The sequence below is a fragment of the Peromyscus maniculatus genome, chromosome 14 (assembly GCF_049852395.1).
Source record: "Peromyscus maniculatus bairdii isolate BWxNUB_F1_BW_parent chromosome 14, HU_Pman_BW_mat_3.1, whole genome shotgun sequence".
Classification (NCBI taxonomy): domain Eukaryota; kingdom Metazoa; phylum Chordata; class Mammalia; order Rodentia; family Cricetidae; genus Peromyscus; species Peromyscus maniculatus.
Window position 1 is genome coordinate 54,984,078 of NC_134865.1, and position 25,453 is coordinate 55,009,530.

Consider the following 25,453-nt stretch of genomic DNA (forward strand, 5'->3'; position numbering starts at 1 on the left):
GATGTTCTTATTTACATATGTATGCATAGTAGTGTTGACAAATATGCATATTGACAAGGACACTTTAAATTTCCAACTCCAGACCCATGAAGATGAAGAGTCCAGATCATTCATCCTTAATGACTTCCAGTAATTTTTTTCAGTGACGTAATATATTAAAGTATAAACTACCGATTTATTATTGATGTTGATAACATTGACATACATACACATCTGCTGGTAACTATTCCGCACCAACCACCGTGTTCCACCTCCACCTACAGCTTCTTAAAATAATTTGAGATCGGCTTTCATGTAGCCTGGGGTGACTTCGAACTCCCTACACAGCCAGAGATGGCCTTGAACTTCTGATCCTTCTGCCTTCACCTCCTGAGTGCTTGGACAGCAGTCGATGCCACCTCACTTGGGACTGGCCCAGGGCTGGGGATCAAACTCTATGGCAGTCCAGCACGGATCTGCATCCCACCCAGCCGCCTCAGTCATTGAACATCACATTTCAGGACTCCCACGTTGAAGTTGTCCATTCAAGTTACCTTTGCTCATTTGAACGTCGACTTTTCTTTTCTTGCCCAAGGATATTTGCATAATTCCCCTTTGTAGTGTTTCAAGATAGTATCAAACCACAAAGCACTCCTAGTGCTCTGTGTGGTGTAAACGTGGAATATATAAAAAGACTAGGTTAGCAACAATCTCTCTGACAAGCACAGCGGCTCATTTTAATTTAGAGGGCGCCAGCCCCACGTCAGTGAGTGACTCAAAAGCTACCAGGGGAGGAGGGCACAGCACCCCAGGTCAGAACCACGAGCATCTCCATGCCACTAAAGTTTCAGTACCGGGTTAACCTAGCAGCGAGGAGAGGAACCTTGGCTTGCCGGAGGCAGTCCCTGGGTTTTCTGGGCAGCTGTTCCGTTGCCAGAAATCTACAGATTTTTCCCCCCCCCTTGCTGCACAGAGCCTGATCGGCGGCGCTGGGACAGGTGAGCCTGGCGGTGGCGCCCTAGGGACACGCCCAGGTGCCAGGGTCCCGCTCGCAGCGCGTGGCTCAGGCCAGGTGCGGGCGCCCAGGTGCGCGGCGCGGGGCTGCAGCTGCTCTGGGTCCCCGACAGCGGGCGCCACTGCGGCAGCGGCCGAGCTGAGCGCCTGGGCTGCGCGACTCCGGGCAGCTCCTTGGTGATCGGCCCCGCCGGGTGGCCAAGAGCTCCGCCCGGGGGCGCCCCGGGGTCCCTGTTGCTGCGGGCGCCGAGGGGGCGGATCCCGCCTTGGCCGGCGAGGGGCGAGGGAGACACCCCAAGAGCCCCCGCGCCCTGGCATCATGCGACCCGCCGCGCCTCCTCCCGGGCCTGGGGCTGCACAGTCTGCTCGCTGAGCCCCCTGCGGTCCCCACCGCGGAGAGTGGCAGCCAGAAGGAGGAGGAGGAGGCGACACCCGGGAGAGCAGCGCCCGGACGGATTCCGCCGCCCCTCCGCCCCCGAGAGCTGGCGGCTCCCGGGTTCTCCAGCCTTATCATGCTCCGGGCGCCAGCCGGGCTTTAGGAGAAACTGAGACGCCGGAGCGAGTCGGGGCAATTCTTTGGTTGCTAAGGTAATTGTAGTTAGACCAAACCGGACAAGAAAAGAAATGGAACCGGGGGAAAAAGGAATGGAAACCGCACCCGCGCCCGGGTCTGGGTAGCTTGCATCCCTCGGAGGGGTGGGCGCTTGCCCATTTCGGATGCGTGACAGGTGCGGGTGTGTGTCTGCAGTTTGGGACTGTGCGAGGCGAGCTTACGTAAGCGACTCGGCGAGCTGGCGTGCGGACTTGAGTGGGATGGGTGCAGGTCTGCTTGGAAATCGCCTTCCTGGCTCTGGGGTGGGACGCGCTCCGCGCCTGGGCCTGGAGGGCGTGCGGGACCCCGCGGCTTTCGGCTCTTCCCAGGCGTCCGGTTCCGAGAGCGCAGGTGGGGAAGTCTACCTCCAGCAACTTTTCCTGTGAAGAAGCTCCTGGTTTGTGGGTTGGAAAGGCGAGGCTTGTTGGTGAGGTGAGGCAGGCAGGGGCGGGTGGTGAGGTCTGCGGCTTGGGAATTGCCTTCGCAGACAGTAGGTTCTGAGCCGGTCAGGCTGTTTAAAAAGTGAGATGAGGAAAGTGACCCAGAAAATTTAAATTTGTTCAGAGGAAAGCTGCGGGGTTTCATTTTTTTTTTTTTTTAATTTGACAAAGTGAGCGTTTTCTCTCTCGTTGAGACAAGTGGTGGCATTTCTAGTCTGCAAATAAATTGAAGATGTTTTGAATCTCGTTGGTTTGGAATTATTCCCTCAGCATTGGCGCCTGCTTAGGAACTGGACCTGTAGGTAAGTTCTGATCAATACCCTTTAGCAGCCCCAAAGTAAAACTTCAAAGACAACCAGGAAGAAGGGATCCCATCCTCAGATCCTTTTCTCTCCAGGGAGGATGGCAGAGTAAATAACTGGTCTGGTGTGTATCGGAGTGTGACAGAATGGGTTGCAAGTTTGTGCGTGATGCGTCGAAGACTGTTCCTGTCAAGGTTAGCAGAGTATAAACAAGGCTCTCATAGGACAGTTTTTACAAGTAGGTAGGGGAGTGGTTGTGTGGAGTTGGCTCTGGGCTGCTGGAAAAGTTTCGGTGACTCAGTATCCTTTCCCCTTGCTCTTAACTTACTAACTTGGCATAAGACAGGGTTACCCCGTCAAAGGGAAACCGGGCAGTTCCCACAGACACCTTTGGAAGCCAAAGCCTGCGGGCACCAGGAGAGCCAAGAGGATAAACCGAGTTCTCTGATACCAGTGTAAAGCTGACTCGTGTGGTTCCGAGGTGATCTTGTGTGCTGGTAGCTCCAGCATGGGGAGAGCCTCCTTCCACCAACTCCTCCTTTCCGGAAAGCAGCTTCAGAGTGTAGAAATGTCAGCCGTTGGGAGGTTATTTTGGCAGAGGAGATAGCTTTTGGTGTTTCCGTAGTCTTTCTATTGGCTCGTAACTTTACTTCCCATTCTCCTTGTGAAATTTCAGTTAACATTCACTGAGTTTATTCAGCCGAGAGACTTTCAGTAAAAAAAAAAAAAGTGTCCATTTTTCTTTGAAGCAATCAATCTGTCACATCAGTGTGATGGGACAAGGGTACCTGTGTGACTGCAATGCCTTTTTAGAGGAGACTTATTTGTTTATTTATGATTTATGAAATCAGATATCCAACATAAGTATTTTTAAATGAGCAAACATTGCCTCCCCCGCCCCCCGGGAAGTGGGGGGGAAGGATGCATTGGACAATGGAATTTGCCAGTAATTTTCAACATCTTCCCACCTCCCAGGGATGGAAGTGTAGGTGAAGGTAGGCTCCTTCTGGTCTCCATGTCTCTGGTTTTCTGCCATATGTTTTCGTTTCCTGAACTCTAAGACTTTACCAGGAACTGCTGCACATTCCAGGGGTTAAAAATGGAGATAAGAGGAAGAAGCTGTTTGCCACATTTTTTTTTTCTTCCAAAAGGGTTGTTCTCAGAGGGCTCAATACTGGGATTATTTTTTTCCTTTAGCTCCACAGCTTGTCTTAATTCTTAGTGCTTTGTACCTAGGAATGCATTTAACCTCCTCATTTATTTTCAGGGCAGCTGGAAGAATATAGTTAATGAATTCCATCTTCATTGTAACATATGGTGCCATATAAATAATTACTATACATACTGTCCTGCCGTATAGAAAGAAATAGAAATGCAAAATAAACCTTCATGTAGAATGACATGGCTAGGAAATGGCCGAAAAATCAGTTTTACTTCCCCTCTTGACTAGAGAAGTGATGTTTATCTGTTGGAAACAATTTGGGGAAAAGAGAGACCTCTGCAATGCCCCACAGAGGGTGACACAGTTGTTGACATTTTTTTTTCAGATTAGTTCCTTCAGATGTTAAGCCTGTTAAGTCTTCACAGATTCCCCCTCCCCCAGATTTTCAGATCTTATAAACAGAATGTATATTTTGTTAACAGCTTGGGAAATAACTGCTAATATCCTAGGCAATTTCAATAGGTCAGGTTTTAATTTTCATTCGTGGTCCTTGTGTTCAAAGATAGTTGGCAGTCTGTTTCTCTACCCTTGAGAAACCCCTGTTCATGCTCCCAGCCGGGAAGACCTGCAGATTTAGGCAGTCAAACAGCAGAAAAGATGTTGGCCATTCAGATGGGAGACCTGAGTTGTGGCTGCAGTCTGTCTGTCAGCTCTTCTAGAAGGGCAGGGGACACCTTCAGGTTTAGCTCAGGGAGCTTATGACCTGCGTGCTGCTCGACATTTGATGAGGGTGATCTTTGTTTGAAGAGGGCTTATTCAAACAGACAGCTGGGGCTCACCCCCGCCCCCTGGTTCTGATTCCTTCCACCTGGAGTTAGCCTGAGAATTTACATTTTTAACAAATCTTAACAAATCTCTGACTCTGCTGACCAACGCTTTCGGGGACAAAGTCTCCCACTCCCCCTAGCAACCAAGCTCCCAGTACCTGCCTGCCATGTTGTTTCCATCAGGTGTTTGGGGAAACGCTGGCTGAACCAATACCAGTTTTCTCCGTGGGAGGAAAACTTTCTAGTCAAGACAGAGAATAAACACCCAGAATTTAGCACCCCGGAGTCTGTAGTAAGAGTAACTATTAGACATGTAACCCAGTTCTTCAAACAGCAGGGAATGGAAGGCTGCTTACACATAAGCAATTAAATTGAACAGTAGCCTTAATGGTTTAAGTTAAGTAACTAGGAATACATGAACCAAATGCTTCTCAGCTGTGTTCTAGAGTCCAGTAAGAGGCAGTTCATCTGCCACATGGTTGATCCTCCATATTTGTAGATTCCTCCTCTACACATTCAACCAACTGCTGATCAAAATTGTTCAGAAAAAAAAAAAAACATATTGGTGCTGAGCATGTGCAGCCCCATTCATTATTCCTGTGATGGTCAGTTCTAATCATCAACTTGACACAACCTGGAATTACCTGGAAAGAGACGCTGGATGAGGGGTTATTTAGACCAGGTTGGTCTATGACAGTGGTGCTCAACCTTCCTGATGCTGCAACCCTCTAACACAGTTCCTCATGTTGTGGTGACCCCCAACTATAAAATTATTTTTGTTGCTAATCTATAACTCTAATTTTGCTACTGTTATGAATCCTAATGTAAATATCTGATATTTCCGATAATCTTAGGTGACCCCTGTGAAAAGGCTATTCAATGCCTCCCAAAGGGGTCATGACCCACAGGTTGAAAACTGCTGGTTTATGAGCATGTCTGTGGAGGACTGTCTTAGTTGCCTTCGCTGATAGGGAGGGGCCAGCCTGGAAGTGAGTGCTACCATTCCCCAGATTTGGGCACCAGACTTTGTCAGAGTAGGAGAAACCAGCTGAGTATTAAACATGCATGCATTTGTTCTTTCTGCTCTGGACTATGCATGTGCTGGGACCAGCTGCCTCAAGCTCCTGCTCCACGACTTCCCCACAGTGATGAGCCTGAAACTGTGAGCTAAAACAGACCCCTTCTCCTGTTTTTTTTTTTGTTTGTTTGTTTTTTTTTGTTTTGTTTTGTTTTGTTTTTGGTCCAGGTATTCTATCACAGTAACAGAAATGAAGCTGGAACACTCCTATACAGCTTGGCCACTATCTGCACAGTATTTGCATTGTATTGATTATTGCAATTAACCTAGAGATGACTTAATGAGTGCAAAGGAGTCTATGAAGAAGATTAGATGTAAGGGACTTGAGCATCCGGGATTGAATCTGTGAGGGTCCTGGCAGTCATTCCCCATAGATCCGGAAGGACAACTTTTCCAAAAAAGGGAACAGGAAGTTCACTAGTAATGACATAAACCATGAAAGTGACACATAAAGCAATGCCATGCCTCCTCAGTGCCCTTTCCCTTCCGAAGTCAGAGCCGTGCTCATCAGAGACGCATGGCCATCTGTGAGACGGGTCCGTTTTGTGAAGGGGTAAACTAAGGCTGAGAGAATTGACAAATGAACTTGTACCCACAGCTAGTGAGGAGCAGCATCAGAAGCCAGGCTCATGCCTTCCTGCTCCTTCATGCTCCTTACCCTGAGCCCTAGTGGCTGCATGTGATAGGCAGGTGACCCAGTCAGCTGCGGGGGAGGGGGGGCGGTTCCAGGTGGCTAACATGGCTCACATAGAACTCTTGGTCATCTCTCTATAGTTATGTACTGAATAGAAAGCCCCTTCCTTCCATCTGGATGTTAGATACATAGGGGATCCAGAGAGCACTCCTTATTTATCTATTGGAAACCTTAAGCATATTTTATTACTGGGCTGCGGAGGCTTGCCACACAGCAGGACGACTTGAGTCCCAATCCCTGGCACTCACATAAAGCCTGGAACAGGGGCCTGTGCCTGTGACCCCAGCACTGGAGGGTGGAGATGGGGGTGGGGGGGCTGTCCCTGGAGCTTGCTGGCCAGCCAGTCTAGATAATTTGGTGAGCTCCAAGTTCAGTGAGAGGCTCTTGTCTCAAAAAACAAAGGGGAGGGCTGACAAGGTGGCTCGGTGGATGAAGGAGTGTCCTGTCTGCCTTGATTCCCTGAGTTCAACTCCCAGGACATACAAGGTGAAAGGTGAGGATTGACTCCTTCAAATTGTTCTCCATTCACGCGTTGTGGCACATGCGTTCCCCCCACATACACGCAAGGTATAAATAAAACTGTAATTAAAAATAAAAAATAAGATAGAGATAGAGGAAGCCACCTGACATCAGCTTCAGAGTGACTAGAGGAAAGTACCTGACATGGACCTCTGGTCTCCACATGGGCACATGTGTGTGCTCACACTCGTGCGTGTACATGCACACACCCACACACATAAATAAAGGCTTAAAAAGCACATACATAACTGGGCAAATGAGCTGTTTTTTTTTTTAACTGTGTTTATTAAAATTAGTTGCTATGGAGACATCTTGACTTTTGTGGGTAGTCTGGTAACGCCACCAAAGGAGAAAGCCACCTTTAATTTGAACCATGGGAGAGTTTTTTACTTTCTGGTCTTTGCCACCCCGAGAGGCTGTGTACTTGCTAGAGAGGTTCACAAAACCTGCGGAGATGAGGTCTCCTGCAGGAATGTGAAGGAGTAGTGGAATTCTCTGGAAGTTCCCAAGACACCGGTATTGCCTTCACCGTGACCAGGCTGGCTCAGAGCCCAGACCGAGAAACGCTGCTGTTCGCTCTGACAGCAGTATGAGAGGTATCTCACAGCCTTTGAATTGTATTTTTGAACTGCAGCTTCTTTTTTTCCATCTGTAAAAGAAGCGCAACAACTTCACCCCCTGAGTGGGTGAGATGGATGGGCACAGGGTTGTGTATAGAGCCGGGTGAGAAGCGTGAGAAGATGGATCCATCACACAGGCATACTTTCCTGGTTGGCTTCTTGTCAACTTGACACAGCTAGAATAATCTGGGAAGAGGAATCCCTGCTTAGAAAATGCCTCCACCAGATTGCCTATAGGCAAGTCTTGGGGCATTTTCTTCATGAATGATTAATGTGTGTGTGTGTGGGTGCATCTAGCTCACTGTGGTCCGTTCCCACCTCTGGGTAGGTGGTCCTAGGTTTTACAAGAAAAAAAAAGGTTGAGCCAGCCATGAAGAGCAAGCCTCTAAGTAGGACCCCTCCATGGCCTCTGCATCAGCTCCTCTCTCCAGGGTCCTGCCCTGTTTGAGTTCCTGTCCTCACTTCCTTTGATGATGGACTGTGATATGGAAGTATAAGAGGAAATAAACCCTTTCCTCCCCAAATTGCTTTTGGTCTTGGTGTTTTATATCACAGCAATAGAAATCATAACCAAGACAGATATTTTATAGGAATATTTTTTAGTGGTGTGTGTGTGTATGTGTGTGTGTGTGTGTGTGTGTGTGTGTGTGTGTGTGTGTGTGTGTGTGTGTGTTATTGGGGATTGAATCCAGGGCCTTGTTTATACTAGGCAAGCACTCTGCCATTGAGCTATGCCTCCAGGCTTCTTCCTACTTTTTATTTTGAAACAGGGTTTTGTTAAGTTACTGAGGCTGGCTTTGTAGCCTAGACAGGTCTTGAAATTCTGCATCTTCTTCCTCAGCCTCCTGAGTAACTGGGATGACAGGCTTGCATTAGCAGGCCCAGTGTTTTGACTGTGCATCTTTGGAGACATAGATATTTATTTCTAAATAATGAGTCCTTTTTGTTCTTGCCAAGGATTCAACTGTATCAATCTAGCATTGGATGGACTGAGTCCCTCTCAAACCTGGCTTTACAGTTCCATCGTTGGGATCGGAGAAGGCCTGTGGAAGGCGAATGGTCAGACATCTAAGCAGGAGAGGACAGAGTAGACCCGACCTCCTTGGTAGCAGCTAAGATGTGTCCACATCTTGAGGCTGAATGTGGGGATGGAAGTGAACAGGAGGAGCTATGCGTCTGCAGGGAGACTGCCTTAGCCACATGGGGTTAAAGAATGATGGGTTGGTGTTGACGTGGTGCCTGGGCAGTTATGGGCAGCATGGGTAGACCAAGTCTGGATGTGGATGTAAGTGGCGTGGTTATAATTTCATCTTTGATGGTTTAACTCAGATCTTATTTATGTCCTGTGAGACTGTGTCCTGCTATGTTTCCATTTTGATCTTGAACTTGTAGGCTCAATTAATTCTTAACCTCCTGAGTAGCTAGGACTACAGGCCCACGCCACTGCTCCTGGCTTAAACTCGGATCTTGTCGGACTCTGAAGTCTTAAGTATGTGATGTATCTCAAGTTGGGGGATAAACAGAGACCCGCTCCCCTGCAGATGGTCTCATTCATTTTGTAGATGAGGTAGACATCAATAGGGAATTAATGAAAAGGACCTTGAGTGACTTCTTAGGAATTGGTGGCATTTTACAGAGTGGATTTGTTGCCAGCAAGGAGAGGGTATTGATGGGAATAATAATAATAATAATAATAATAATAATAATAATAATAATAATAATAAACCATAGCTCTTATCTCAAAGGGAATTCTGGAGCCAAATTTAAGTGGCCATGGCCTGGATCTAGCTTACCCCAGGTTCCAGGTTCCCAGAGGAAGCAGATTCATCGAGTTATCAATCAAGGCATTAAAAAAATGCCTTGGTGGAAACAGAAGAGAGATGGAGACAGCAAAATGAAGGAGTCTCTCCCGTGGGCCTCAGAGGCTGTTTGATGACAGTCTTGGCCTTTGGGTTGGTGGAAGCTGGAGGTCTGCTAAGCTATTAATAGATCCCAAAAAGGTTTTAAATCTGTGACTAGCGGATAAAAACTGTTAGGTCCAACACAGAGACGGGCAAGGAATGGCTATTGCCGGGGGTCTAAAACTAGCCCAAGAGAAGGTAACTGGGCTCTGAACCTGCAACATTCCAACCTCCCCACACCTTTGCAGTTCTAATTTGTCAATTGGACTTGCAGACGCGGTTTCTTTCCAGGAATTCTCATTCACCAGGAGGAAGACAGGAAGTGCATAGGGCACTGATTAGTTCAGAGACAGTATAATCAGCCAGACCTCAAAGAGGTACACTTTAGAAATTAGGAAGAAATTTCACAAGTGAGAGAAATAACAATGACTTTTTTTTCTCAGATGAGAGATAGCGATAATAATTGGTTCTGACATTGTTATTGTTTATTTTTTAGAAGAAAAGCTAATGTAATGGGTTGGAGTTATGGCTCAATAGTAGGGTGTATGCCTAGCATGTCTAAAGCCAGTGCTCGATCCCCAAGACAAAAACCTAAAGCAGAACTAACATAAAGCCTTTATAATAAAACCCACCCTAGGTCATGGTGAGTGGAATGGCACTGGGGGGGGGGAGGGGCTCTTTACTGTCCCCACCCCCAGCACCACTTCCCCCATAGCTCCATCACTGGGACATTCATATGCTGTGGCTCTCCTTCCACTGGGACAGTCATTCCAGGAGGGCAGGAACTCCTTTATTCCCTGGTAGAACTTCGGCATGTGCTGCAGGTTCTGGTTCATAGTAATTAAGAACGATATGTCGAATGAACAAAGGGAAAAGCATTAGGAAACAGGTTGCCAGCTGAAGCATGTAATAGGACTAACTGGGTCAGGTAAATGGGGAGCCAGTGGGGTGTCCTTCTACAAAGGTAACTTCGATTGTGGTTTTCTTTAAATATGCTTGCCTTGTAATAAGCATCCACAAGGCTTTCCCTCCCAGAACGAAATGCATTTAAATCTAGTCTCCTTAAAACACGACCCTTTAAAAATGGAGACATGGTTTCTTAGCAATGTTTCTTCTTTCCTCCCCATTATTTCTTTTTCTTGGGGATAGGTAGCACAAACTTGTGGTCCTCCTGCCTCTGCCTCCCAAGTGTTGAGATCACCGTGTGCTGCTGCCACCACACCAGGCTTCCCTTCTGAAATCAAAGCAGCCACCCACCACCCACAGTGTGATGGTGAATGGCAGCTGATGCTGACTTTCAGGACTGGGAAGGTTAGAGACAGCCGAGGTCTGCTTTAAACTGAAGGGTGTGTGATGCACAGAAAGCCCTGCTGTTGTATTCTTAGTCATTAATTCCAATTACAAGAATTAGTGTGTTTGCTTACGATCCAGAGCAACACTTGTTTGAGTTGGTAGTGTTTTAAGCATTTGTGACCTCTAGGAAGAATGGAAGTGTAACAAACAAACAAACACAATTGAGTGAGCTTGCCCTTAAACTGCTAGGGGAGTGCTAATGCCTTCAGTCAAATTCCAAACCAAGCAGGAAGCACTCTTGTTTTCCTGCCCTTATATCCTAATGCAAAGGCTGATTCAGCAGCTGATCAGAATAGAGAGGATGCTTTCAGGAGGAATGGCCACATCAATATATCTTAGGTTTTTCCTTGCAGGGGAAGACACTTGCATTGTCAGTGTGGCAGGAAATTTGGGGCTACTGGCTTCTGGGTAGAAGTAGATAGTAGACAACATAGACAATATTAACCAATCTGCATTCCTTGCAAGGGCAGGACAGGGCTGTGAAGAGTATCACAGTGAGTTGGAGCCTGCCAGAGTGCTTCTGAAACAGCCTGTGACAAGCAGACACTCTTCACTGAGCTGGGGTAGGAGTTCCCTATCCCGTGCCACAGTGGTCTGCAGAGTCTGCTGCTCTTTCTGCTCCTTGTCCTCCCTGCCTCTATCATTCAGTGAGTCACACAGCCAGTGGCTCTTTCCTAGATGCTTAATAATGCTTACATTTCCCTGGAGAAAAAAGATGAGCAGAAGGCAGCCAAGAAATCATATAAAGATGGGGTGGAGAGAGGGTCCACCTCCCTGGGAGTTTGCACTGAAGAGGCTGAGTGGAGCTTGAGACTGAGGTGTCTAGGATGGGGCCGGGACACAGGGACAGTCAATGTGAATGAAAGGACAGCATGACAAAGAGCAAGGTGTGTATGAGAATAAAACACTTTCTTCCCCCATGTAGGCTCTTAAATACATCTCGCATTAATGAACTTCATAGTTCAGAGAGCTCAGGGCTGGGAAAATCTGGCTTGCAGGCAAGGAAACAATTCATAAATATTTGTTATGAAAATGAAAGACAAGTGACACTTCCTTGTGCGTCTGTTGGAGGTGGAGGTATGCCATGGGCCCTGTTAACTACTGTAGGGTTGCTTTCTGGGATCTTATGTCTCATTCAGTGCAATGCTAGCAAGAGATTTTGCCTTATGGCTGTCAGCCCAGAACCCCCAGGCTCCATCCAAAAGCACCAGACTTAGAGGAGGTTGATCACTGATACCTAGGTCTCCTTGTGGCTCCAGGGAGCCATAGCTAAATGTTTACATGGGCTTTATTTAACTTACTTGATAAGGCTGACAAGAAAGTTCCCAGATATCTCACTCCAATGCCTAGAGTATTTAGCACCACACTAAAGCACGTACTGTCAATTCAAAGTCTCCATTTCTCCCCCTTGGCTTCTTTTATCTTTCAAAAGCTTCTCTGCAAAACCAACTTCCCATGCCTGCCATCTGTGGTGTAGCCACCCTCCCCCACCCCAATTCAAGGTATTTGTTTCTAAGCCCCAGTTGTTAGAATTTTCTAGTATTCCTTGAGAGAGATGACTAGTAGACCAGCAAATATGTATCTGAAGATAGGCCAGCTCAAGTTGAACATTGCTTCTTGGGAATTCTTGGCTGGGAGTTTTCTGTGGTTGGGATTGGCTTTGTTGTTGGATATATGAAGATGAATTGTGGTTGATGAGGTCAGAATTACAGGTTGGGCATCAGTTTTCAGAGGGACGTGAGTGCCACCAATATATGAATAATGGCAGTGGTGATAATGATTCAAGGCTCTTTTGGATGCAGACACTATCTCCTCAACCCGACCCCAAACACCCTAGCTGAACTCCGGTAGAAACCAAACATTCCAAGAAAAACATTAAATACATATGAACAAATACTTGAGGAATCAGGCATGGTTGGGTCTAGGGACATAAGATATGTTAGCTGCTCTCTTGCCTGAAGATGGTCACTGATATCCCAAGAACAGTCACCTCCTAGGGAAATAAATGTCTTTATCTCCACACCAGGGAAGGACTTCGGTCCCTATTCTCTAGGTTGGCACACTGGGGCTAGAATAGGCCATATCCTCATCCTCTTCAAGGGAAAGCAAGTCTCATAGGAGAGTAGAGTAGACAACCTGGAGGGCTTCGGGCAGCATTAACTGGGCAGAAAGTTATTAAGAATGTGCCAAGTAGTGGCGATGGACACCTTTAATCCCAGCACCGGGGAGGCAGAGGCAGGTAGATCTCCGAGTTTGAGGTCAGCCTGGTCTATAGAGTGAGTTCCAGGACAACCAGGGCTACATGGAGAAACCCTGTGTTGAAAAACAACAAAACAAAACATAAGAATCCATGAGGGGTTTTCAGCTACTGTAGGGGTTCTGAGATTTTTCATAAATGTTGGAAAACTTCCCAACTCTTGGAAGATATTACAAAGCACTCATGGCCAGTCTCAAGTCTACTTTTGATTCATCTAGTGATGGTGAACAAATGCAGATGTGAGTTCTGGACACAGAGCCGAACACAGTGCTGGACGCAGCCCCTGGCTCCTTGGCCACCCTACAAGTGCAATCTGGCCGTGATCACACTTCTGCTTTCTGTGGGCACAAACAGCTCAAGGGCCATCCTGGGATCCAGGGAAGCTTGCCCTTTCCTCGGACCTGCACACCTTCACCCTCTTCTTTTTAGAACATAGAACCCATTGATATATAATATACTTGCAGAAAAACACACACCATTGCCCACTGATTCTTTAAATAGTAAACTCTTCAGAGTTCTCTCTCCCAGATTAAGAAGTAGAATGTTACCTTTCCCTCCAAAAACCACTTTGTGTGTCCTCCCAGTAAATATGCAGCTATTATCCCAGTGATAGCCACTAAGCTGATTCTTAGCACCGTGACGGTATCCTTCAGGTAAGAGTGTACAGGTGTGTCTGTAACCATTTTCCCCCCTGACTCCTTATGCATGTGATGCATTGGACAGAACCCTTCATGTTGTCAGGCATGGCCAGTAGTTTATTCACTTACACTGAGATGCTTCGTATTCATCTATCTACTGTTAATGGACGTGTTGACCATTTCCAGCCCAAGTGCATTGTGAGTAGTGCTACTACAGACGTTTTTTTGCATGTGTTCTTTATGGTGATCCCTGAACACTCAATGGCTAACCCTCAGAGTGTGCTCCACAACTTAAGTGGTTGTGCCAACTTATACTCCCAACATTAGTTACAACCTTTCTCTATAACCTTGACAAGACCTAGGATCTTCACACTTTGAATTTTAGGTTTTTTGTTTTGTTTTGTTTTGTTTTGAAACAGGGTTCCTCTATGTAGCTCTGGCTGTGCTGGAACTCGCTCTGTAGACCAGGCTGGCCTTGAACTCACAGAGATCCCCCTGTCTCTACTTCCCGAGTGTGGGGACTAAAGGTGTGTGCCACCACCATCTAGCTGATTTTTAGATATTCTTAAATTAGATGTGTGTTTGGTGGAATCTCATGGTTTTGATTTGTATTTCTCTGGTGACCAATGATATGCATTCATTTAAAAAAATCTTTTTTATCCTTTTCTTTTGGTTTTACTGGTGGTTGAACTCAGACATTATAAAAGAGAAGCAGTGTGTGTGTGTGTGTGTGTGTGTGTGTGTGTGTGTGTGTGTGTCGGGGGGGGGGGCAGCTCTGTGATTCCTTGCTCTCTTCCTGTCTGACCTGAGCCACCAGAAGGACTTCTCAAGGAAGGACAGCAGGAAGAAGGGTCATTCATTCTGTCTTCAACAAGATGGTGACCCAGAAACATACAAGCAAATACTCTACCACCAAACTCTATCTTGGCCCTTGTAGATACTTTGGGGGGGGTCATTTTTAATATCTTTTACAAGCAGTTGTTAGTTCTCAACTTCATTGACTGGGCATTTTCAAAAGGCAACAGAGATATAGGTCCCAAAGCATAAAGCTCTCGTGGTAAATCTCTGTTCTCATTACAGTTTCTATATAACCATACAGGATAGGATGTGTTTTGTACATTTTTGTCTTTCTTTCTCCAGGTAGCTTTACTGAGTGTGGTATCAAGGACCATATCTGGATCCTGCCTCTCCTTCAGGGCAATTTTCTAACCCCCTTTGGGTAGCTTAGGGGTGCTACCTATCTTGACTCCTTCTCCCAGGATGTGCCTGCTGATGGTGGGTGTCTGGGTCACCACCTTGTGGATGGCAGAAGGACCCCCTGCCTGCCATCCTTCTCTGCTAGAGTACTTTGGCTGGATCCAGGTCAGAAAGGAAGCGCTCAAGAGATGGAAGATGTTTCCCTCTGCCATTTCTCTTTTGTTTTAGGGGATTAACTTTCGTAGAGAGCTGTAGGTTTCTTCTTTTCTTGTCCACTTTTGTCTTCTGTGGTGCTGGAGACTGAGCCCAGGCCCTGCATCTGAAGCAGGTGTACCACACTCAACTACAGCCCCAGACCTGGTAGTCTTCTTTTTAAAAACAAACTCCTAATATCAGTACTTCCTATCTGTGTTATGTATCTAAAACATCGTTTCCTGTCCCCGAGGCCCATCTTTCACTTACTTTTGATGAATAGGTGATCTTACTTTAAATATAATTCAATTTATTATTCTCATTTTTTCCTGGTTATTTTTGGCGCCTGGCTAAGATATTTTTACATCTAAGGTCTCAAAGATACCATATTTAATTTATGAAAGCCTGATGGTTTGGGTTTTATGTTGACGTCAAAAAAACACCTGGTTTGATTTTTTGCTTATGGTGTGAGGAAGACTTTCATATTGATTTTTTTTTTCTATATGAACACCCAATTAACCCAGCACCTTTACTGGAAAATCTTTTCCACTACTCTGTGATGACACCTTTGCTATCAAGTAGGTGATCAGACACATGTGGGCTGTGTGTGCTTTCTAGTCTATTCCATTTTCTATTTGTCAAGCCTCATGAGACACCATACTGGCTTAATTACTTGAGATCAGTTATTAGTCTCAATGTCTAATAGCTCATGTTTCTCAGCTTTGTTACTTAAGCTGCTTATTTGTAGGCATTTATATTACTTCGTGCACTTTCAAGCCACCTTTTGATGGGATATTGCTAGAGATTGGGTTAGAGCTTTGTTCCAAACTGGGAGTGAATTAACATCAGTGTTGGCTGTTTCAGTCCATTGGTGTGGAGTGAGGCCTCTCCCTTTTCATTCCCCTTAGTGCTGTTGGAGTCTTTTATACAGCAAAGGTGTTGGATAGCTTTTGAAAGAGACGTTTTTTGGCATTTGAAGTTACTTGATGTTATTTATAGGTAATGCCTTCAAAATTGTATTCCCTAATCACCTGTTGCTAATATGCAGAAATAAAATCGTGTTTTATTTATTGACCTGTTATATAGTGGCTTCACTAAATTCACTTCGTGTGTGTGTGTGTGTGTGTGTGTGTGTGTGTGTGTGTGTGTGTGTGATGCATGTGTAGGGGAGCACATGTGTGTGGGCACATGTACTAGTGTGCATGTGTGTGGAGGCCAGAAGTTGGTGTTGGAGGTCTTCTTCAGTCACTCTCTATTGTAGAATATTATTGTAACAAGGCAAAGATGTGTTATATTTGTTTGTGCCTCAGGATATTACTTTAACACAGGATATTACTTTAACTGTGTAAAGGTGTGTTATATTTGTTTATGCTGCACTTGTTTAATGGTGTAAGGATGTGTGTTTAATTATGTAAAGATGTGTTACATCTGTTTCACCTTGTCTCCTTAGGGCACCTGATTGGTCTAATAAAGAACTGAATGGCCAATAGCTAGCTAGGCAGAGAATAAATAGGGGGAGAACTCTAGGCTCAAAAAGTACAAAGGAAGAACAAGAGGAGAAGGAGGAGGAGAAGGAGGAGAGAACAAGGGAGACTCCTGGGGCAAGAAGCCAGGCAGACGCCAGACAGACACAGAGAAGCAGTGACAGTAAGATATGCAGAAGTAAGAAAGGTAATAAGCCCCAAGGCAAAAAGGTAGATAAAGAGAAACAGGTTAATGTAAGTTAAAAGAGCTAGCCAGAAATATGCCTAAATTAGGCTGAGTATTCAAAACTAATAATAAGTCTCTGCGTGATGATTTAGGAGCTGGTTGGTGGCCTGAAAGAAAAAAGCCTGGTACAACACTCCACTTTATTTACTCGGAGCCAGGGTCTCCCTGAACCCAGAGCTCCTTGCTTCAGACACTAGCTAGCCAGCTTGCTCTAGGGAAGCCCTGCCTTTGCTTCTCAAGTGCTGGGATTGTAGGCATGCTGTCATGTTCACCCGGCATTTGGTGTGTGGGTTCTGGGATCCATACAAACTCCTGTCCTCACTGAGCCATCTTGCCCATTTCATAAACTCACTTTTCCTTTCCATCTAACTCCTCCATGATCCATCCCCTCCCCACCCCCAACTTCATGTCTTTAGTTTGTAAATCCAATTTCTGCTGCCCATATACCACTCATGGATATTGGACCATCCACTGGAGTCTGGTTTATCTACCGAGGCCCATTTCCTTAAAATGGACTCTCTTTCCCCAGAATCCATCAACTTGTTAGTGGTTGGGGTTCATAAGCCCCTCCTACTTCCATGCTAGCAGGTTGATTGGTTTGATCTTGTAAAAGTCTTGGACAGGCATCCAGAGCTGCTGTGAGTTCATGAGCACAGAGACTCTATCATTTCCAGAAGACACTGTTTCACTCTGGACCTCTGGCTCCTACAATCTTTCCAACTCCCCTTCCATGATGGTCCCTGAACTCTGTCTCTCTGTTTGTCTGTCTGTCTGTCAGTCAGTCAGTCAGTCTGTCTGTCTGTCTCTCTCCTCTCTGTTTGTGTGTCTGTCTGTCTGTGATAGATGTCTCATTTGGGCTGAATAGCTCATAGGCATTCATTCCCTGCATTTAAATAGTTATGAATTTAATGTGTTAACCACCATGCACTGCAAGAAGAAGCTTCTCTGATGGCATCTAGAGCTACACAAATCTATGTGTATAGAGATAAGTATTTAGGAGAAAGTTTGTTACTGTTTGTTCATTTAGAAGAATAATAGTAGTAGGTTCTCCCCTGGGGCATAGGTTCTTGGTCAGACTTATTGGACCAGACATGTGTTTCATCCCGTGGAGGGGACATCCAGTCTGAGCAGAAAGCCATGGGTCATCTCCGTAACATTGGGCCACACTTGCTCCTGTGGGCGAGCCACTCTTGCCACACTGGTTGTTATTGTCACTCACAGATTCACAGATCGGTAAGACTGTTGATTTTTTTCCCCCTGCAGCAATCAGATGGCACCTCCTGAGTGAGCAGAGGAATCTTCCTGGTCATCTCAGCTATGGTCACTTTCCATACCCTGTGACCAGTGTGTGCTGTCTTCAGCAACAGAGAACAAGGGCACTAACTGTCTTATTCTTGGGGTTTCGGGACCAATGACTCAAGGGGAGGTATCTCACATTTGACTGTGGGGAAGGATGTTTAAGTGGGGTGGGGTTCACTGACACTAAGAATGTTTGAAAAAGCCACATGGAAACCTAATTTATAAACGTCTTAGATTTATGTAGGAGCTTAACTGGAATTACACCACACAGAGGATACTGTTCCTCTAGGAGGCCATAGACTGGCAAAGAAATTCGCTTTTTTTTGGGTGGGGGAGGTTGAGGCAGGGTTTCTCTATGTAGCCCTGGCTGTCCTAGAACTCACTTTGTAGCCCAGGTTGGCCTCAAACTCAGAGATCCACCAGCCTCTGCCTCCCAAGTACTGGGATTAAAGATGCAAGCCACCATGCCTGGCTGAAATTCTTAATTCAAACATGTGAGTGTAGAATATTGTAGCTGTTTCATGTACATGACGACGACATCACTGATGAGATAAAGTTTCACTTTTCCAGTCTCATCACTTTTATTCCTTTAGGTTGCCTCTTGTGTTTCCTAAGACCTTCAACACTGGCAAATAGAATTGGTGTCTTATTTCCAGTGTCAGTGTGGAAAGGTTTAAAGTCTGATTATTGGATACTATGGTGCTTTCGAATGTCTCACAAGTGTCCTTTCTCAGATTTAGTAAGTTCTGTAACCCCTGGTTTTATCTAAGCATACTTTCAGGAGGAGATGCTGAATTTGAAGGCCTTAGAGCAGTAGGTACATGGTGGGCAGGCTCTTCTCTGTCCGCCACTGTACTCTGGGATCTTGGTCCCACGTGTCTGCATTGTCTTGGGAGGACCCAGCTTTCCTTGGGTTCTTCCAGCGTTGGTCTGTTGCAAGATGGAGGAAGTGGTACATTTTTGTTGTACTATTTTTGTCATTTGTCTGCATGGGGCGAGGGAAACTACCCCACAGCCCCCTGGGGACATAGTCAATTGTTATTTCCTGCCACTTCCATTGCTTCTAGTTGGGGAGCTTAGGGATGGATCTTTCTTGTGTTGAGTTTTTGCTCCCCAAAGAAGAGGCAATGCTGATTGCTGCTCTGAGTGTATGGAGACAGGTTATGTGTTGCATTTCGAGATTTTTATTTTCAGTTGTGTATATATGTGGGTTTGTGCACATGAGGACAGTGCCTGCAGAGGTCAGAGGAAGCTGTTGGATTCTGCAGAGCTGGAGTTTCAGGTGGTGCCACCCAACATGGGTGCTGGGAACTGAACTTGGGTTCTTTGGAAGAACAGCAAGTGTGCTTAACTGATGAGTCATTTCTCCAACCCTATGTATTACATTTACAGTCTTAGTTTGAAGGTATGAACAGACTGATTTTGCGCGCGCACACATGCTCACACCATGCACTTGGACATATTTGGAGGCCAGTTTGAGGGAGCCAGTTCTTGTCTTCCACCTTATGCATTCTGAGATTGGAACTCAGATTATCAGGCTTGGTAGTGAGTGCCGTTTCCTCCTTAGCCACCTCACACCCCACCCAGCTTCTTTGATTTAGGGTTTCATGTATACCAGGCTGGCTTTAAACTCTCTAAGTAGCTCTGGATGACCCTGAACTTCTGATCCTCCTGCTCGACCTCCAAAGTGCTGAGCTCACGGGCCTGCGCCAGCACACCTGGCTCGTATCTGCTCTTAGAAAAATAAGGAAAACAATGACATCCCAAGGACTAAAGAGTATATTTAAAAGGGGGAAAAAAAAAAAAGGAATGCTTTTTCCTGGGTCCCCTGGGAACATGCCACCTTCTTTATCTCTTAGTCATCTGTTTCTTCTGAATAAAAGTTGGCGAGGCAGCTCTGACACTCCCATTTCTTCTGTAGCCATCACACCCTGTTTCATGTGAAGGGGAGAAAAACGAACTGTCACTTCTGCAGTTCCTCCAGGCAGCGACGTTAGAGGTTCTCACTCTCACCTGACACTTCCAAACTGCAAGAGGAGAAACAGCAAAGGCCTCAGAATCCCACGTCTCATGTTGTCTCTGTCACTAGCCAGGTGAGGCTAGAGTCCAGAGAATGCACACCTTAGTGCCATTTTCTGAAAAATAAAATGCTTGGTCATGGTTTTCCAAAAGGGACATTGTTTGATGCAAAGGACTGAAGACTGAATATGTGGAGCGCTGCAGACTGGATACTGTGGTAGTTACTCAATTCTGCCCCTGTATAAAAGCAGTCACCAATCATTAGTAAGAAAGGGAGCATTTATTTATAATTTTTATAGTTGTAAATTCTAATTTAATGTAATTCCTCATGTGCCATAAAATAACCTCCTTTCATCTTTTTCCGGCCATTTAAAAAATATAAAACTACTCTTTGCTAGCAGAACATAGGAAATCAAGCTGCAGATTGAGGTCCCATTGGCTCTGGTTTACTAACCTTTGAACCAAAGTCGGGGGTCAAGGGTTGGACATTCACGTGCCAGTCTTTAAACTTTTCTGCCTGATGAATAGTTTTCAAAAGAAAGAATCTGTTTGTTACTCGTAGATGATTTAAGACAAGAAAAATAAAACCTCTTCTGTTGTTTGGTTTTGTCTTGGTCTTTTTGAGACAGGATCTCTCTCTGTTGCCCGGGCTGGTTTTGAACTCACAGTCCCCAGCCTTAGCCTCCCCAGTGCTGGGCCCACAGGCATACATTGCTAGTCCAGCGAAAGATGTTCCCTCGTCTTCGCTCCCTCTCTGATGTTCTCCTTTGGCAGGTCGAAGTTTCTGGCTCATGCTTGCCCTTTGCCTGGATAACTTATTTCCCCGTCTCTGGCTCCGCAGGCTGGCTGGTGATTCATTTTCCATTTTCGCTTACCTGAAAATGTTCTTGTTTTTCTCCATTTTTGAGAGATAGTTTTGCTAGATGTAGAATTCCTAGTGGGATTTTTTCCCCTGTCATCTGTCAACATTCAAGGACTCTACTCTGAATGCCTAAACACAGAACGGTTTTCTTTTTAAGAGTGGATGTTCATCCTGATGGGTGTCTTTAGCCCTCCTGGACCCAGGCTTTGTTTTTCCTGTGTGTCTGTATGTCTTGTGCGCCTGTTCCTGTCTTCTGGGTTTCTGACTCAGTCTGTACATGATGGTGATGTTCCACAGGTCTGGAACGTTCTACATTAAACTTTTTTTTTTTCCTCGCATGTTTTTAGTCTGGAGATTTTCAAGTTCACAAATCTTTCTTCTGTGGCCGTTTTACTTGTGCAGAGGCTGTGGGAGATATTTATCATTGTTAAGATGTTTTAGACTTTCAGTATTTCCTTTGCCAAAGAAGTTTTTTTTTTCTTTTCCCTTTTATTTCTCTTCTGCCCTTTGAGTTCCTGCTCCTCTGCTTTTGTTATCATTTGCTTTTCTAAGATCATAGTTATTGGGGCTGGAGAGATGGCTTAACAGTTAAGAAGAGCACTTGCTGCTCTTTCAGAGGACTCAACTTTGGTTCCTAGTACCCACATCAGGTGACTAATAACTGCCTGTAACACTGGCTCCAGGGAACCAATGTTCTCCTCTGGCCTCAGCAGACACTTACAAGTGCTCGCGTGCGCGTGCGCGTGCGCGCGCATGCGCGCGCACACACACACACACACCACAAAGAGAGAGAGAGAGAAAGAGAGAGAGACAGAGAGATAGAGACAGAGAGGGGCCAGAGACAGAATTAATAAAATAAAATTTTAAAATCATAGTTATTTACAATTTCCTGTCCGATGATGACATAGAAGTTTCCATGTTTGTATCATACAGAGTCTGACTCTGATGGGTACTGTCTCTTCAGAGTGTGTCTTCCCTGCCTTTATGTGTGTGCATGCGTACATGTTCATATGTGTGCATGTGTATGTTCATACAAGTGGAGGCCGGAGATGGATGTCAAGTGTCTTTCTCTATCACTCTCTAGCTTGTTTTGAGACATGTTCTCCCTCTGAACCCAGAGCTCATCAATTTGGCCGGACTGGTTGACCAGTAAGCCCTGGCAGTCTTCCTGTCTCTACCTCTCCAGCTGTGAGAGTGCGGGTGCCGACCTCTCATGCTGGGGATCAAGCCCAGGTCCTTATGATTGTACAGCAAGCACTTTATCCACTAAGCCATCTCCCCAGGCCCCTTGGCCTTTCCCCAGGCTTTGTGTTTCTCTTACTGAAAGTCATACCTGATACACCAGGTAATGAGAACTGAGGAAACTGGGTCTTTTGTATGAGGTCTGGTGAGAGTTTTCAAATGCTCAAGCCAGGCCCAGTATCTTGCTCGCTTCTTGCTGCTTGCCAATCCAGATGTAGAACTCTTAGCTCCTTCTCCAGCACCATGTCTGCCTGCATGCCGCCATGCGTCTCACCATGATGACAATGGACTGAACCTCTGAACTGTAAGCCAGCCCCAGTGAAATGTTTTCCTTTATAAGGGTTGCCATGGTAGTGGTGTCTCTTCACAGCAATGGAAACCCTAAGACAGTGTTTGTCTCTTCTTTTTACTTTGGGCTTCTCAAGGTCTCTGTCTAGACGATCTGGTCTTGGAGGCCTTTTAGCTGTAAGTTCTGTTTATACCCCAGCACTGTTGGTGGTGTGGTGTGGTGTCGTAGGATGCTTGAGGGAATGTCATAAATGTGCTTAAGACTTTCACCTTGGTAAATGCAGCAACACAGCCCTCTGTAACACAAGGGAAGATGGAGAACCTGGCAGCTCAGGTGAGGGTGTCTGAAGACAGAGATTTGCCCTCTGCTGACTTCTGTTACCTTCATGGGTGGTGGAGTGAGCCATCAGCTGAGATGATGTGTTTAGATGGGTGAGAAGCACTTGAGAGAGCCAGCAGGACAGGGTAAAACCAAACCTGACAGAAGCCAGGTCAGGTTTAGTGGGCAGGTGCTGAAGTGTGTGGTTTGAATCTTAAATGCAGCTGGCCATGCTGGTTGTGGGACTTCTCCACCCTGAAGCCTGCCTTTGCTCTGATGGGAACTAACAGTCTCTGTATGGTTGAGTTTATCAGCAAGTGGAGCTTTGCCGGGCCCCTAATGGAGGATGAGTTGTAATGAAGGGGATGAAGGGTATTTGCAAGGGAGGAATTTCAGCAACTTGGCCACTGGGAGAAAAAAGTCCAGGTGAAGATAGAATAGCTTTAGATGGTAAGATGTTACGTGAGTTGGAGAGAGACAATGATGGGAGAGTGGGGGATGTTTGTGTTGAGATTTGAGGTGGGATCACCATGGGTAATGACAAGGTTCAACATATGGCCCAAGATGGTGGCTGAACAGGAGGCAGTTTTAGATGAGGAAATAAAGTCATCAGGGAAACAAACTTCCCCACTAGGTCTTTGATTCTGATGTTACAGAGACCGAATAAGTGGCGGCTGGAGAAGAAACTTTCTGACAACAGGAAGCCGGGGTCCTCAAGTAGGAGGAAGGGAGGGAGACAGGAGTGGGGCTGGGGATGACCCAGCAGAATGTCACAGGGTTACAAGAAGGCAGGGAATCATTTGAGGCAGCCAAGGGAATGCCTCCCTTACTCCCTGGGCTTGAGATGCATGGACTGAAGATCCCAGGGCTGTGGGGAGAGGATGTCCCCATCAAAGGCACAGTTCCATTAAGGTCACAGAAGTCAAAGCTAGGGAAGAAGAGGAAGGGCATTAGGGCCCTTTCACCATCCTACTTATAAGAAGAGGCTTGAAGAGGAAGAACCTGTGGACATGGCAGGTATGGGGTGGGAAACTGTGGTAAGAGGCCTGGAAGCCTGGCTTCGGGCAACATTTACAAGAACTGAATGCAAGGGTCCTGCTCAGTGGTGAACTTCCCACTTCTTTACCCTTGTTTAGTTGTTAAGAGCTTTGTTTGTCATAGCAAATGAAAAAGCAAAGACCAAATCACCTTTCTAGCTGCTCTGGTAGACTCATTTGTTGAGACTGTTGGGCATCTGTGCAACTCAGAGAAGATTGGCTTCATTTGTATGTCTTGAGGTGGGACTGGTGAGAGAGATGTCAGTTTCCCTGATAAACTCGGATGTTGAATGAAAGGAACATGGATTAGTTGAGTAAACTATCATCATCATCATCATCATCATCATCACTACCATCATCATCAAGATCAAAATCATCATCATCATCATCATCATCATCATTATCATCACTATGGTAAACATAAAACTATGTTCACCAGCTTGTGGACTATGCATTCTTTGTAGGTCATTTTACTGGAGACCAAGAAAGCTATGTTGGAAAGACACTGGATGCTGGATTCAGTCCTGGGTTGGGATTTTTAGTCCCTGGTTACTTTGGGCAAGTTCCCTATGTTATGTTCTCAAGCCTCTACTTACTCATCCACAAAGTAAGAATGATGCTGTTTGCTTATTTCAGAGGCTTGCTGAGCTGCCAACGGGATCCCAATGGGCAGACAAGCCTGAGGGACATTGTGACAGGGATCAGTTTCTGCCTCAATAAAGGGGCATATAAAAGAGCCTCATCTGGCTGACCTGGGATGAGGTGAGGGAGCAGGTGAGTGTGATCTTCTAGGTCAGTGCTTTCCAAACCTGGCTGTGAGTCCAAATCTCCCTTGGGGCATTGAGAGAAGTCTCCAGAGACTGCCCCCAGCCACTGAATCAGAATTTCTAGGGCATGGGAACCAAGAATGTGTTTAGATCAGTGATTCTCTACCTTCCTAATGCTGTGACCCTTTAGTACAGTTCTTCATGTTGTGGTGACCCCCAGCCATAAAATTATTTTCATTGCTGCTTCATTAACTGTAATCTTGCTACTATTATGAATCATAATGTATATATCTGTGTTTTCCAATGGTCTTAGGTGACCTCTGTGAAAGGGTCATTGATCCCAGAGGGGTTGTGACCCACAGGTTGAGAATCACTGGCTTCGATTCTCTGCTGGGCTTTTCTGAGGCAGCTAGTATGGTCCAGGTCCCCAGGACTACTTTTGGGAATTACCATATTCTAACTGAAGTTTTAGAATGACCAGACAATTATATCCCAGCAAAACATCAGATGCCTGGCTAGTTCTCAATATCAGCCTTCAGGAGTTGAGTGCCATCTCCCTGCTTTAAGATTTTGGGTGCAGTCCTCCTCCAAATGGAGAGCTGCTCCATCATTGGGCCTATGAGCCATGAGTGTATAAGAAATGCCAGGTCGGCAGACCGTGGTGACAGCGAGAGTTGTTTGTTCTTAGCGCTGTTGTTCTTCAGCCTTTTCCCCTGAGGTTCCTGCCCACTCAGTCACATTAGAGCTGTGTAAACAAACTTGTACTATGGAGCTAATACACAGCTTGTCATTTCTTCCCCCCAGACGCGCTTGGCATTGATCATTTTTTTTTTAAAGCCATTGGTTTTAGGGGGTGGAGGCAAACAATCCGTTGATGTAACATGGCGGAGAAGGAATAATGTCAACAGGGGCTTTTGTTCAATGGCATGAATACTCAGCCACGTTCACAGCCAGGATTTGATTTCCTTTCTAGCTGATACTTCCCCGAGTTGGGGGTTTGGGGGTTGGGTACCAAGAGTGGCAGGCCTGATGCTCAAGGCTTGGTGGGACATTGTCTCGTGACTAAGGAAGTGGTTATTTTCATGAAGTTGGTTCTGGATGCGCTCGGAAAGCTGGGGAGCTGGTGTGGTAGGGTTTTTCTCCAT

At 45.9% G+C, this 25,453-nt stretch overlaps 1 protein-coding gene across 11 annotated transcripts in view; it reads left to right on the top strand.

The window, feature by feature from the left end:
- Nucleotides 1–1,209: 1,209 nt before the first annotated feature.
- Rgs6 (regulator of G protein signaling 6) overlaps nt 1,210–25,453 on the top strand; it is a 543,914-nt gene continuing 519,670 nt past the window's right edge. For 2 of the 11 annotated variants that reach the window (XM_015991902.3, XM_015991908.3), the window contains exon 1: nt 1,218–1,581. The gene's annotated coding sequence lies outside the window, so the exon portion shown is untranslated. Of the gene's footprint in view, nt 1,582–1,750; nt 2,018–2,068; nt 2,328–25,453 lie in introns of those variants that run through there. The other 9 variants (XM_006973072.4, XM_015991904.3, XM_076550997.1 and 6 more) reach the window with 9 other exon arrangements.